Here is a 14,676-nt window from a genome sequence, read left to right on the forward strand (position 1 = left end):
GAACACTCATCCTTAACGTATTTGTAAACATCGATGAGGTTGCCCCTCAGTCTCCTCTTCTCCAACCTGAAGGGACCCAGCTCCCTCAGCCTTTCCTCATAAGGGAGATGTTCCACTCCCTTAATCATCTTTGTGACTCTGCACTGGACTCTCTCAAGCAGTTCCCTGTCCTTCTGGAACTGTGGGGCACAATACTCCAGATGTGGCCTCACGAAGTCAGAATAGAGGGGGAGGAGAACCTCCCTTGACCTACTAACCACACCCTTTCTAATGCACCCCAGGATGCCATTGGCCTTCTTGGCCACAAAGGCACATTGCTGGCTCATGGTCATCCTCCTGTCCACCCAGACCCCCAGGTCCCTTTGTCCTACACTGCTCTCCAGGTCATCCCCCAACCTGCACTAGTACTTGGGGTTGTTCTTCTGCAGATGCAAAACTCTACACTTGCCCTTGTTGAATTTCATCAAGTTTATCCCGGCCCAACTTTTCAGCCTGTCTAGGTAATTTTTTAAAAATTTGATTTGTTTTCCCTCAATTGTGTAAAACTCGTCTTTTGGCTGTGTTACAAGTTTTTATTCGAACAGCCAGGGTTTATCAAAAGATTCAGACTGTCCTACAAACCCCGCCAGTGCTGTAATGCAGTAAGTCCTCCTATGTGGTTTGGTAACATTCTTCTAGTTAAACTTCCTTCAGGATGTGCTGGGAAGAGCTGGCTGGCTACCATCTTTTCAGGCCAACTCTCCTGTGTCCACTTCACTCCCAGAATAATTGCAATACAGCATGCTAATGACTAGATTAAATGAGCATTTGCCACTTAGCCATTAATCAATCTTTGCACAATTTGTGTCTCTTAAATGACATTTCCTTATCTCTCCCCTAAATTTAAATCAAATACCTACAAAAACAACAACAAAAAATTACTTGCCTGTTATTAGACCAAAATATATTCAAGCTAAGGGTTTGGGTAGGTAGTTACTCATTTTGAAAAATGTATACAACATCCCTGGGAAAACTAATGAACAGTTGGATCTTCATCAAGAAACCACAGCCCAGCAAAAAATCACCATAATCTGCATAACTAAGTTGTAGGACTGTATAAACACAAGAGAATATAAGTATCCATAATATAACTATCCATAATAATTTAGGAGCTGTTTTTTCCCCCTAAATATATATTTTATATGCCTGTATATATGTATTTTATATATATACTTGTGGCATGAGATTTTTACACAGTAAATATTTAAGAAGGTTAACAAAACCTTTGCTCTGGACAGCTTTTTGTTTCACAATGTTGCACAAAAACAATTAAGTGAATTTCTTCTTACAAAAACGGGCAAGTCAGTAATATTTTAATCACTTTACACACACATTTATCCAAAGATGCTCACCAAATCCCAACAGATTTAATTAAATTATAACTGTACAACAAACACGCAGCAGCGCAGAGCAGAGAGCGGCACCGGCAGCGGTGAGAGCTGCTCCTTTTCATTACTGAGAGAGTTTTGAGACGGGGCCGGGCTGCCCGGAGGCGGTGAAGCTGAGGCAGAGCTGGGAGACCCAAGACTGAGCAGGAATTCTGTGAGGAACTGGAAGGCTGGAGTGCTGGGGGGAGTGGCTGAGAACGGCAGCAAAATTTGAAAGTGGTCTCTGGGCAGCTCCTCAGGGCAGCGGCAGCACGGGGTGGAGCGGCAGCAGGAGGGCACTCAAGGAGCAGCGAACAGTGGTTGGTTTCTTCTAGCTAGACAGACAGATCAGCCAGACAGATCATAGTCACAACACGATCAAAAGCCACAGTGAGAAAGAACGTGGGTACTCAGACTGAGGTTTCGTGCAGGCATGCAGCCGTGCAGGACTGGGTCTGCAGCGACTGCCTGAGCCTGGCACTGGTACTGGAGGGAGCCAGTGACACTGCATGTGTGCGGTGTGAGCGAGTAAGTGATCTGCTCAGGCAGGTGGTTGAACTGAGGGAGGAGGTAGAAATGTTAAGAAGCATCAGAGAATGCGAAAGCGAAATAGATTGGTGAAGCCACACCCTGTGGCAAAGACAATGGGTAGAGGTTCTTGAACAATTGATGGATCTAATTCCTCTCCTACCATCAGTCAGAAAGAGAGAACTCATGGGACAGGGAGGTTTGGAAGGTGGTTCCTCCTCGGAAAGGTAAGTGGAAACCCTCACAACCCCCTCCCAATTGCCCTTGAGTAATAGATATGAGGCCTTGGAACTTCAGGGCCAGGCAAATGAAGATGGAGGGGTAGATCTATCTAGTGAGTCACCTAGGGCTTGTCACTCACGCCCATGCATTGAGACTTCTTCAACCAAGAAGAAAAGGAGAGTAATTGTGGTGGGTGACTCCCTTCTAAAGGGGAAATGACGGGCCCATCTATCGACCAGACCCATCCCACAGGGAAATCTGCTGCCTCCCTGGGGCTCGGATTAGAGATGTTAAAAGGAAACTCTCTGATCTGGTACACCTCTCTGACTACTACCCACTGCTGGTTTTTCAGGTTGGCACAGTTCCTCATAGAACTCTCATAAAAAAACTGGCTGCTTATGACCTGGATGAGCATACGATCTGCTGGATCAAGCACTGGCTGGACAGTCGGGCCCAAGGAGTGGTGGTCAAGGGAGTCAAATCCAGCTGGGACCAGTCACAAGTGGTGTTCCTCAGGGCTCAGTGTTGGGGCTGTTTCTGTTTAACATCTTTATTGATGGTCATGATAAGGACATAGAGTGTATTTTCAGTAAGTTTGTAGATAACACCAAGCTAGATGGGAGTGTTGATCTGCATGAGGATAGGGAAGCTCTACAGAGAGACTCGGATAGATTAGATTGTTGGGCTAATGTTAATGGTCTGGGCTTCAACAAGGCCAAGTGCCAGGTCCTGCACTTGGGCCACAACAACCCCAGGCAATGCTGCAGGCTTGGGGAAGTGTGGCTGGAAATCTGTCTGGCAGAAAAGGACCTGGGGTTCTAATTGACAAGAGGCTGAATATGAGCCAGCAGTGTGCCCAGGTGGCCAAGAAAGCCAATGGCATCCTGGCCTGTATTAGAAATAGTGTGACCAGCAGAAGCAGAGAGGTGATTGTCCCCCTGTCCTCAGCACTGGTGAGGCCACACCTGGAGTGGAAGTTTATTTTGAGGAAGAGGAGGCTGAGGGGAGACCTCATCAGTCTCTACAACTACCTGAAAGGTCATTGTAGAGAGATTGGTGCTGGTCTCTTTTCACAGGTAATCAGTGAGAGAACAAGAGGGAATGGCTTCAAACTGCAACAGAGGAGTTATAGACTGGACATTAGGAATTTTTTTTTCACAGAAAGAGTGGTTAGACACTGGAATAGGCTGCCCAGGGAAGTGGTTGAGTCATCATCCCTGGATGTGTTTAAGGGTTGTTTGGACGTGTTGTCGGTGGATATGGTTTAGGGGAGAACTCTGTAGAGTTAAGGGTTGGACTCAGTGATCCCAAAGGTCTGTTCCAACCTGAATAGTTCTATGATTCTATGATTGCCCTCACCAAATGACGTGGACCTCTGCTCATTGTTCCTCTTCTGCTTCTACTCTGTTCACCAACATTTAATTTGCTAAAGAAAAAACATACGCTGTGGAGTTTATCTATCTCTATATCTGTACATTTCGTATGCAATATTCATGGAAGAAAAGGACTCTCCCAGAGCCCTCTGGCATCTTCCCCTACAAAAATAACAACTACCCTGAGTGGCTGGCAGTTTAGATGAGCTCTTAATCTTCTCCTGCTACCTCTGCTTTTCCAGTATGAATCATGATTCTGCTGGTGAGTTGCTGCGGAAGCTAGCATATAGTTTAAAGCTGTGATATTAAACAAAAAAAAACCCTCCTCTGTTGTTATAGTTGATTTTATAAATATAATTTATAGTACACCCAAGCAATGTATAGAAATATGTCTTTCTGAACACAGCATTAATAAAAAAATATTAGTACATGAAAATTACAGTTTCATGCCAGACTTCTCAAATGAGGCTTTTTTTTTGTCTATAGTCTTTCTTCTCTGTTTTACACTGAGAATATGCCAAGATCAGGTTCTGTGTTTTCAAAACCAGTTTTACCACTGTACTAGTGTGAGAGGCTCTACTTCAAATGGGGAAGAAACACCTGGGAAGTTAGAAGTTAGTACTGGAGAGAGTCCAGCACAGGGCCACTAAGATGGTTAAGGACTGGAGCATCTGCCCTAGGAGGAAAGGATGAGAGAGCTGGGTCTGTTTAACTTAGAGAAAAGGAGGCTGAGGGGCAATCTCATCGATGTCTATAATCTAGCAGGGGGGTTGGACTAGATCTCCAGAGATTCCTTTCAATCCCTACCACTCTGTGATTCTGTGTAACATTGGGCTTGATGAGCCCTCAACTAAACCTAATAGTTTTCTTCCTATAAATTGAATCCTGTTGGCCTTGATAATTTATTGTCAAAATAAATATACCACAGAAATGCTTTATTTCAGACTTTAGAAATGAAGGCAAAGAATTACAAAAGCCACAATAGTTTTTTTAATTTTATTTTTTTTTTTCTTTCATAAAGACACATGCCTTCAGTTTCGTTTCAAATATATGTCTGAAAAATAGAGACTCCTACTACTACGATCATAGATGACATCATGACCTAAAACATCTGGAATAGTACTTCTGGACCTGATTCCCTTACTGCACTTTTTAAAGATTTGAAAGATGTGTTTTACATTCAGAAATATTTCTTTTAATAATAAACTGAAAGCTAATATCTATCCATTAAGTCTTTGAAGGTAATGAGTAATGCTATTTCCTTTGAGACTCATGAAATTTTTCTCATGTGATAAAAAAATGTTGCCTGGGCTGTTCATTTCTAGTACAGTCTTTGAATTCATTCAAAGCTACAGAATTAGGCTGGGAAGATTGATTTTCTTCTTTTCAAATGAATTAGATTGATATTTAATTTAGTATAGAATTATTTCACATGTAAAGAGAGTGTACATCCATGTCAAACAGTTTTCCAAAATATCCAGTGTGATTTCCAGACATAAAAAATATGGAGAAATTATTTTATTTCTTTACTTGGATTTGTTGATATTGTTTCAGCACTATAAAAATCAAAATATTTAAACTCTGCTTTCAAAAGCAATTAATGTGTATGTTTAATATTAGACACTATAAGTCATTTGATAGCATAAAAAAAAAAAAAAGAAAAAGCATATTATTAAAGGTGACAGTTTCAGGTAACAAAAAAGAGAACAAAGACTTGAATCCTTACTATCAGGGCATAGCTGTTTATAGGCCAGTGTAAAAGACAGATTAATCAGACAGACTGTTGGCAGAAATAGTGACAAAAGCCAAAAATAAAGAAGAGAGTTTCATACAAAGGTTGCTTGGATTCAGTGCTCTCCCATCTGGAAATCTGTGAAATCAGGGGTGTTTGTGATAGATTTGAAATGTTACTGTTTAGATATCTTGAAACTAGCATCTTTTTAAAATTCATAAGGATACTAATGCTATGGCAAGCTGATGAAGTATTAAGCATATGCAAACATTTGCCGCATTTTCTTATGGATTTAATTTACTTTAACATAACCTTTTGTAGTAACTCCTTAATTTAGTTAGTTATACATCTGTAGCTATTGAGAAAGTTATTTTGGTAAAAGGTAGAATAAACTCTAGGATGATGTTAAGCTCTCATTTAACAGGATAGTCTCAATAAAGGAAAAGAAACAAAGGGAAAGCAGGTTTTTGCCTTTCACAGTATAGACCTATGAGTGCTAAAATATGGGAGAAAAACTCTTCTATTTCATAGTACAAGATTTTTTAAGATGAAATAAACCCATTTTTTTCTTATAGTTTTCTTGGTTTTAAATTAACTAAGATTATTTGAAATAGTTTGCTTAACTTCTGTTGTGATATAGCTTTAGGCATCAAGTGTGCTCTAAGAAGACTTAATATGGAATACAAAAACATTAATATATTCTCAATTGACTAATTTTTTAAACAGAATTTGAATTTCTAACATCTGTGTATGGACCTACATGGATAGAGTTTTTTACTTTTTTATCTGTCAGAAAATAGTAAGTTTTATTGCGTTACAAGCTGCAATCTGTAGATAAATTGTTTCCCAAATAGCTCGTCCCTTGTTCCCAACATCAGACAGAGAAAATACGAATACACAAATAAGAATGATAAGGATGCAGAACCCAGTAGCAAAGATTTTGACTGGACTTTAGTTATGCAAGAAATTATATTGACTATTGCACTCTGTTTATATAAGACTGACTTCTCCCCTGCCTAAGCTTTCCAAGCAGAGGACTGTATTGAATTTTTTTCATCAATTAAATAATGTCATTACAAAGGACACAAGGGTGTTGCAATACTGAGAAACACATGACTCTTGTGGAATGACAACAGAAGGAGGGCAAAGGCACCAACTTCTGGCAGGTCCCCTACAGTGTCAGCTTGACCCCTCACTAAAAGTCAGTGGATGTGGTTTTGGCAATGTCATTCTGAAAGCCAATGAGGGTTTTTTTTTACTACAGAGGATACTTAAATAAGCTTAAAATATTCAGCTATTTCTGTTCAAAAGTACTAATCTAGGCCCTTCCCTGCTTTTCATCTTTTATTCACACTTTGAGATTCCTTTCTACCTCTGATCATCCCATGATACCAGCCTCCACCTTCCATATGTTTTCAAGCAGATCTCTTTTTCCTTTGATTATATAGTACATGACAGGAGAGGTTGATCTTTTTAAACACCTGCAAAGTAAGATGTTTATCTTCTTTATAATCCCTTCAGAAAAGCATTTTTCCTTCAAAGATGCCAAAAAAAAAATGACAACATCTAGGCATCTGCTTATTTCACTTACCAAAAGCATCTAAGTGTTGGGTTTTTTTCTCTCTGTATGTTAGAGAAACAGAATACTTCATCTTGCCCTGTTGTGCTTTATTCAGTGATTTCTGGACTGATACAATTGAGAGGTCATGACACTGCACAAGAGATCTACAAACCTTATCACAGTTTTTTTTGTCAGTGTTCCTTGTCAGGTCATTTCAGCTCTTTGACTCCAGTTTTTTCTTTTGTAGTACATAACAATGTCTTCTTAACCTTACAACAGTGTTTGAGGTCTGGAAATTAATATTGCAGTGTCAGATAGAAACTTCTATTCTTCTATGGCTGAAATTGCAGAAGGTAGACATAACAAAACCAAACATGATATACAGAAGTACCTGTTACACTTTAAATGTATAATTTTCATAGAGAAAACATTGAGGAATTCTAATGCTATGATGCAATCTTTAAGTATTTCAATAACATTTTTCATTATTCACATATTCCATTGTATCACAAATTCCTGTTAAAAGCACTGGCAGTTATTACACCAGCAGAAATTAATTATTTTATTCTGGCTTCCTTATTCAGCCTGTGTTCTTCACTATGCACCATCTAAATTCTGTCAGTTATATAAATGGGAAGACTTACTGTTATTCTTATTGAGAAACTGGAGCTGCACCACAGAGAAATAAAAATAAAGCATCATTTCCAAGAAGACAGTCCCTAGCCAACCACCTTGGAAAGATTTTATTTAAGTGAGCATTCTTAATTTTCTGGATGACCACGCTAAATCCCAGCTGAGGAGATGTCTGTATTGTAGAAGACACAGCTGGTACTTGTCTCACAGTGAGTGAGCTCTGGGTCTGAAAGCAGCGAGAGTACGTAACTCCTGAGCTCTGAACCCTTTGAAGCTTCATGCCACTGCATGGACAGGGTGTGGGCCCTTTAAAAATGCAGCTGCTAACCTCTGGAAAGACCTGCACGGAGGTTATGTAGATAATCAGGAGTCTTGAGCTTGGTAGTATTTTCCTTTGCATACAAGTAGAGCACGTGTAGGAGCAGCTACAGACTGATCCGGGTTGTGTACAAGCTGGCTGTAAATTATTGCCTCCAGATTCAGGGAGCTGGCAAAATACATGTTAATAATGTTACAAAATTGACTGCAGATTTGGGTGATTTTTATCCCTGCTTGTGAGCTCACACTTCTGACAGCTTTAGACATCCACGCACTGAAAAACAGTCCTTACAGTACTGAAAAATTCTCAGCTGGCCTTGGAAGAACAGGCTAGTAAACATACACATGCAAGTATCACATCTCAGTCCTGGGGAGTGAAAAGCTTTGAAACAAAACCACCCTGGAACACAACCTAAACACCTCTCTGAGTCACTGCAGAGAGACAGCTGGTCACGCTGACGTGGCAACACATTTCACATTTGTTTCTGTTGAAACACACTGCTGCAACAGCCTTCAGACACACAGATCCTTGAAGGCTGGATCTGGCAACAGGCACTTTGTTGAGGTTGCTGTTGTCAAACAGTGTAGGTCATATGTTGTTTGCAGTGAAATCCCAGCCCACTTCTGCTGTTTGAGTTTCCAGATCCAAATGCTGCTATGCAATGATTGATCTGTTTTCTGAAGGAATGGGGTAAGATGTTACATATTACAAAAAAACCTGACAAACCTGATAAATCCCCCTCCACCCCCCCAAATACACCCAGCACATTGTTGTAGCTGCTTTAGTGCTTTTCCTATTCACAGGCAATTTTTTCATTATTAATATAGTCCTGCCACAGCTCAATTTTTTTATTTGCTATTAAAATAGTCAGACAACTTTATTTTCCCTATTTACAACTAGTTATGTTAATTTTATTAGTACTGTGAGATCTATAGGTGGTATCAATGTATGCAGCACTTTCCCCCTACATTCTCCCTTCATTAAAAAAAACCCAACTTAAAATATAAGGAATATTTATAAATATAAATTTTCTAGTGATCTGCCTCCATTATCACATTCTTTTCTTCTCCAGCATTACACTATTCTGTCACAATTCACCTTCTGTAAAACTGGTTATATTGGATAATGATGGATCACCTTGACTGGCAGAAAAAACACCTTGGAATACAGCATAAAATTTCAAGAAAACAAGAAGAAAGAACAGTCAAATACCAGTGAACTCCAACTGTTGCCCAATAAAACCAGAAATACTTGTTTCATGTAATGTATGCTGCATACATATAATACAGTTGATCAAAGAAATCCAAATATGACAAGCATTTAGAAGTCTTTACTTTGACTGTAACAGCAAAGAGATGGTGTTCATGCACTGCAACTGTAGGACATGGGCTTAGCTTAGGAGATTTCAGAAGCTTCTGCTTTCAGTCTTGAGCTTAAAGAACGACAAGGAGAGAAAAACATGTCAAAGCAAAAAGTCATTCTAAATTAGAGACAGTGGCTGGTGAAGCAATGAACCATGAGACAAATACCCACACAGACATTTCAGACGGTAAAAGTCCATCTCAGGCTCTATGGAAATGTCCTGTCACTCTGCTAAACCCTGCAGTGACGGGAGGGCTTGGCTGTTGATAGGGCTGAACTCACCACCTCCAGCAAGCAGTCACAATCATTACCCAGAACGTGTGCCAGACCACAAGTATTTGTAAACTAATTTCTTGAAGAAAATAGTCACCAATTGTAATTGCTCTTCAAAATTGCAGTCATCATTGGCATACACTGATTAGCTTTCATTTTGTAGCTTCTTTGAAAATTAGTGGCAAACAATGCTTCTCGCTAATTTCCTACGAGGATAATGGGCACTATTTACACAACCTCTTGCCCTGGCTGTCTATGTGAGCTGAGAAATAACTGTTACACATATGGGATTTTACTCTTTGCTAAATTTTATGTTAGCATTATGTTTTGGTTTTGCATGTGTTGATACTAAATTCCAGGTTTTACTTTGAAACTAAAAATCAGTAACCCCCATTTGAACCTAGCATAGGTTTCCTGGGAACACGTAACCAAGGAGTGCAGTTCAGACTGCAATCCACCTCGCTGGAAAGCAGCACTGTGGAAAGGGACCTGGTGGTTTTGTTAGATAACAGGGTCAACATGAGCGAGCAGTGTGCTGCTGTGGCAAGAAAGGCAACAGGGTGCTGGGCTGCATCAACAAGGGCACCACCAGCAGAGATAAAGAAGTCATCATCCCACTCTACTTGGTGCCTGTCAGACCACACCTGGAGTATTGCATTCAGTTTTGGTCCCTGCTCTACAAAAAGATGCAAAAAGGCTGGAGAGGGTCTAGAGAAGAGCCACAATGATGATCAGAAAACTGGAGGACCTGCCACATGAGGAGAGGCAGAGAAAACTGGGTTTGTTTAGTCTTCATGAAAGAAGGCTTCAGGGAGACCTTATTACCATGTTCCAGAACTTAAAGAGTGGCTACAAAAAGATGGAGTCTCCCTATTTACAAGGAGTAACATGCAAAAGACAAAGGGTGATGGGCACAAGTTGCTCCTGGGTAGATTCTGTGTGGACAAAAGAGGTAAATTTTTCATCATGAGGACAGCCATACACTGGAATAGTCTCCCAAGCGAAGTGGTAGGTTTCCCCACACTGGACACTTTTAAGTCTCAGCATGACAAGATGCTGATCCATCTCATATAAACTATAGCACTAATACCTAGAAAGGTTGGACCAAGTGATCGTTGAGGTTCTGTCGAACCTGGCGTCCTATGATTCTATGATTCTGAATTAGGAACTTTCCAGGGCTGACAGCACCAAAGGGTTTATTTGCCTTTTTCCACCAACACACCAATAATTCTCTTATTCCCTTGAGCCTCAATCTTGCAAAGCTTTGACTTAATTTTGGATCATTTAGAGAAAGGCATTGCCATCACAAACCATGTTTCAATGCAGCTATTGAATTTAGTGAAACTGTTCACGTGGTAATTGACTGTTCAGAATGAGTAATGGTTGCAGAATCTATGCTATGACATTTTAAATGAAGGAAACTTTGAGTACAGAGATTTTTATCTCCACAGAATAATAAGTGAAGGAGTTACATGAGGTCTTAATCTCCATCAGAATTAAGGCACCTCATGTCTCCTTGCAGTGGCAAAGAACATCTATACACAGTGGGCCACGAGCTCTTTTGTGAACACAAGACTCTGAGGTAATGTCACAAAATATTGTACTTGCTTTCAAAGCCATAATGCATTCATGACCTTCTGCTCTCCTCAGTCTCTGGGAGCTTCTACACATCTTGAAGAACTCTGTCTGGAGCAGCTGAGATCTATTCAAATATATTCTGTATTTCAGATGCACACCTAAAACAATACTAATCAGGTTTGTTTTTCAACCTCAGTTGTACCTATGACTTGGGTTTTTGTTTTGCTTTGTTTTGTTTTGTTTGGTTGGTTGGTTTTAATCTTACCTATGTTTTACTGTTACTGCAATATATTGTACATGGCAAAATGTTGAGGCATTTAGGAGTTTGAAGCTTTTTCTTTCAGAAGACTTTTGCCCTGAAGGAATTGCAAATCTAGACAAGACCTTTAAAACAAATTTGACTATTTAACAATTCTTTAATGTAATTATTTAAAATATCTAATATTTTTAAAATATTTATTTCACCCTTTTATTCTTGTGGCAAAATTAGAACATTCTGATGATTCATTTTTATTTATCTGAAGTGAATAATTTGACTGTACCTATTCCATCAAAATATCATCTGCAGAGTTGAATTCATTAGTATTTCAGCTGGTGTCCCAAGTTTCAACAGAATTTTTTATTCTGCATATTGCCTTTGTAATTCTAAGCCTGTTTTTCATCTGAAGAAGGAACGATGTTTTGCAAACACAAAGCCAAAACCAAAAAAAAAAAAAAAAAAAAAAAAAAAAGTATAATAGAGGCAGTGCTTAAGTTAGGTTTTTTATTTTAATTTGCTGCATTGCACACTTCTTTCAAAGGTTGCTATAGGCAAAACTGGTTCATGCACTAAGAGGCATTTCATTCACTTACAAATAATGAAGTAGTGAAAAGGCAAATGCAGTAGAAATAACAGCTTGAAATAATCCTAGACCATACAGAAGTCAGAGACGTAGCAGCTGGAATTAGAAGGAAAAAGAAGAAATAATATTAATTGTTCGTAATAGTTTCCTCTTTTATCTCTGAAAAATATTTCACCTTTTTCTGTCCTTCCCCACAGCCATATATAATTTTTATGTTTGTAATTTTCTTTTTTCATCTTTCCTATTCCATTTACTGTTCTATTCCCCTGTTTTTTCCTTCATTGTCTCCCTGGTGATGAAAAACCTCAATACAATTATTCCATTCACTATTGGTGTAATTATTCCCATCATTCATAATCTCACCTTTTCGTTATTCCTTGTCATAGGACCTGAACAAGTAATGAAGGGGCTAGAAAAAATCAGTAGCTTCAGTATCCTGATCACTTCTGCCTTTCAAATCTCACAAATATGAACTGCTCTATACTAGGTCACCAAAGAAAACCACTGTCTCAGTAAGATTTAGAACATCTTTAAGTTGATTTGGATTTGTTAACCTGTATGAAAAGTGACCTGAGTTTACTTCAAATCTGTGCCCTAACAGAGGTGGGCAGCATCCAAGAGGGGGATTTTCAGGGCTGCTGTTCCTAAATGTAACAAAATCTTGCATTTGAATCTAGCCCTGTGTGACTAGCTACTAGGTCACAGATGATTTATCATGTAGTAAGACAAAAACACATCAGTAATTAATTTTCTGAACTTCTTGTAGATAACAGCAACTATGTGTTGTGGGCATAAATCATTCACCAAGACATATTTCTTTTCTTGAATGACTGTTGATTATTTATATTGCCGATTATGCAATAAACTCACTCTTCAAAGCTGTAAAAAAAAGGTCAAGGGAAAAAGGACATTTGGCATTTCATGGTATTGTCTTTTATTCTAGAAATAAATATGTTAAAAGTCATTCCTATGGAAGCACACAGAATGGGAACATATCTCAGGCAAAATGTATAGACAAATAAGACCCAGAAATCACTTGCTCTAGAAGTGAGAACACAGTACTAAAAGTAATAGCAACTGAATAATGTATCTTTGCACATACCAAGAAATCCAAAACAGGCTGGCATAATATTTAACATTTTCAAATAGTATTTCTATCATTCTCCCCTTTAAAACCATAAAGAGCCTTGCAGGTATCTCCATTTCTGCCCTGACATTATCCATGACCAATGTAGGCTGGCAGTATAAAACTATGCAAGCTTATGATAAGTAAGCAAAAAAGGTCAACATTATTTTCTGCAGAGAGCTATCATAAGATAAAGCTGGGATGCAATATTTCTGCTCCATCTATATTGTGTCATTCTCAGTGTAATTTGAAGACAAAATGTCAAAGGTTATTTCAAGCCCTCAGAAACAGACAAGACAGTGGAAATTAATGCAGAAGAATTATGAGAATTAAACATATTAAATAAGGAACATAAAGGAATACTTTTTGCATTTCAGAGGATGAAGATACAGAACATAAGAATGAAACAGAAAATAGGATCACCATCAGGTGAAAAAAATTCATTCACATGCAACATAAACTCCAGAGGATGGAGGAAAGTAAATTCCTTTTATTGGAAATATTTAAGAAGTAATTTTCAAAACACTAACAAAACACAGTAGTACTCAACATGATAAACCATAGATTTACTCCACCTAGCTGGAGGAGCAAATAAAATAATTCTTCCAAGACATGGTGTGCTTTCTACATGGTCTTAGACCTGTGAAATACTAAAACACCCTTGGAATTCCACCAGAAGTATCTGTTTCTACCCCTTGCATAAACCTGGATGTGGAACAGTGAGAGACAGAGGAGGGAAGCCTGAACCTGGTGTGGATGTTCAAAGCCACATGATCACAAACACTCTGTGGGTCCAACCATCTCACTGAGAAAACTGATGGTAGTATTTGTGGGACATTCTTTACACCAGGAGGAAAAAGGATACACAAATTATTATAAAATACTCAAATATATTTAAATTAGAACACATACCCAGTTCTTAAAATCATCCCAGAGCAAGTATTTCAGTGTATGTTCAAGTATTAGGGCTTTTTGGTTTTGTTTTTAAGCCAGAACATCATTCCAATAGTTTCACTTGAGTAGAGGTTGAATTTATGTACTAATTTCAGGGGGAGTTCTCTGAAGAAAAATATTGACTTTTTGATTACTTTTTTTAAGAGATCTAAACTTCAGCCTATGGTATCTTTTTCTATTATGCAGGTACTTTGTAGGTATCTATTTAAGTTTCTTGAAGGGCTCAAAAGCGTCTATTAACTAGCAAAGTTTTCAAGTTAGCATAAAAAACCCAAACCAAAACATTTCTGAATGTTTCCTCATTCCCCTGCTGTCAAAATCTGAGTAAATGTGTTAAACACTTGAAGTATGACTCCAATTTGAATCCATAATCTAGTAATTCACCTCATATCTTTGCATTTCATATCTGGGTTTCCAGTTTTGGAGACAGAAAGTTAAAGAAAGAAAAGATTTTTTCATACTTACTGCCAGTTCACTCTGTCTAACTAAGTGAGAATGATTTCTAACTAACTTTAAGGACTGCTATACTAGACAGTTGCATTCAAAAGATACCTATTTTAACTTTTTCTTAATAAGACATTGTCTAGTTTTTCATTAAAGGATTTCTGCCCATCAGCAAAACTGAAAAGTATGCAAAAATTTCCCTTGAAACTTCATTAAGTTTAAGAAGCAGTCAGTATTACAATTTTACTCTGAGTTTATCTTAAATTATATTATAAATAGCATTTTATAATATAACAAGATTAAATGTATTATATTAAATTGTA

The sequence above is a fragment of the Chaetura pelagica genome, unplaced genomic scaffold (assembly GCF_000747805.2).
Source record: "Chaetura pelagica isolate M959 unplaced genomic scaffold, ChaPel_1.0 scaffold235, whole genome shotgun sequence".
NCBI classification, from domain to species: domain Eukaryota; kingdom Metazoa; phylum Chordata; class Aves; order Apodiformes; family Apodidae; genus Chaetura; species Chaetura pelagica.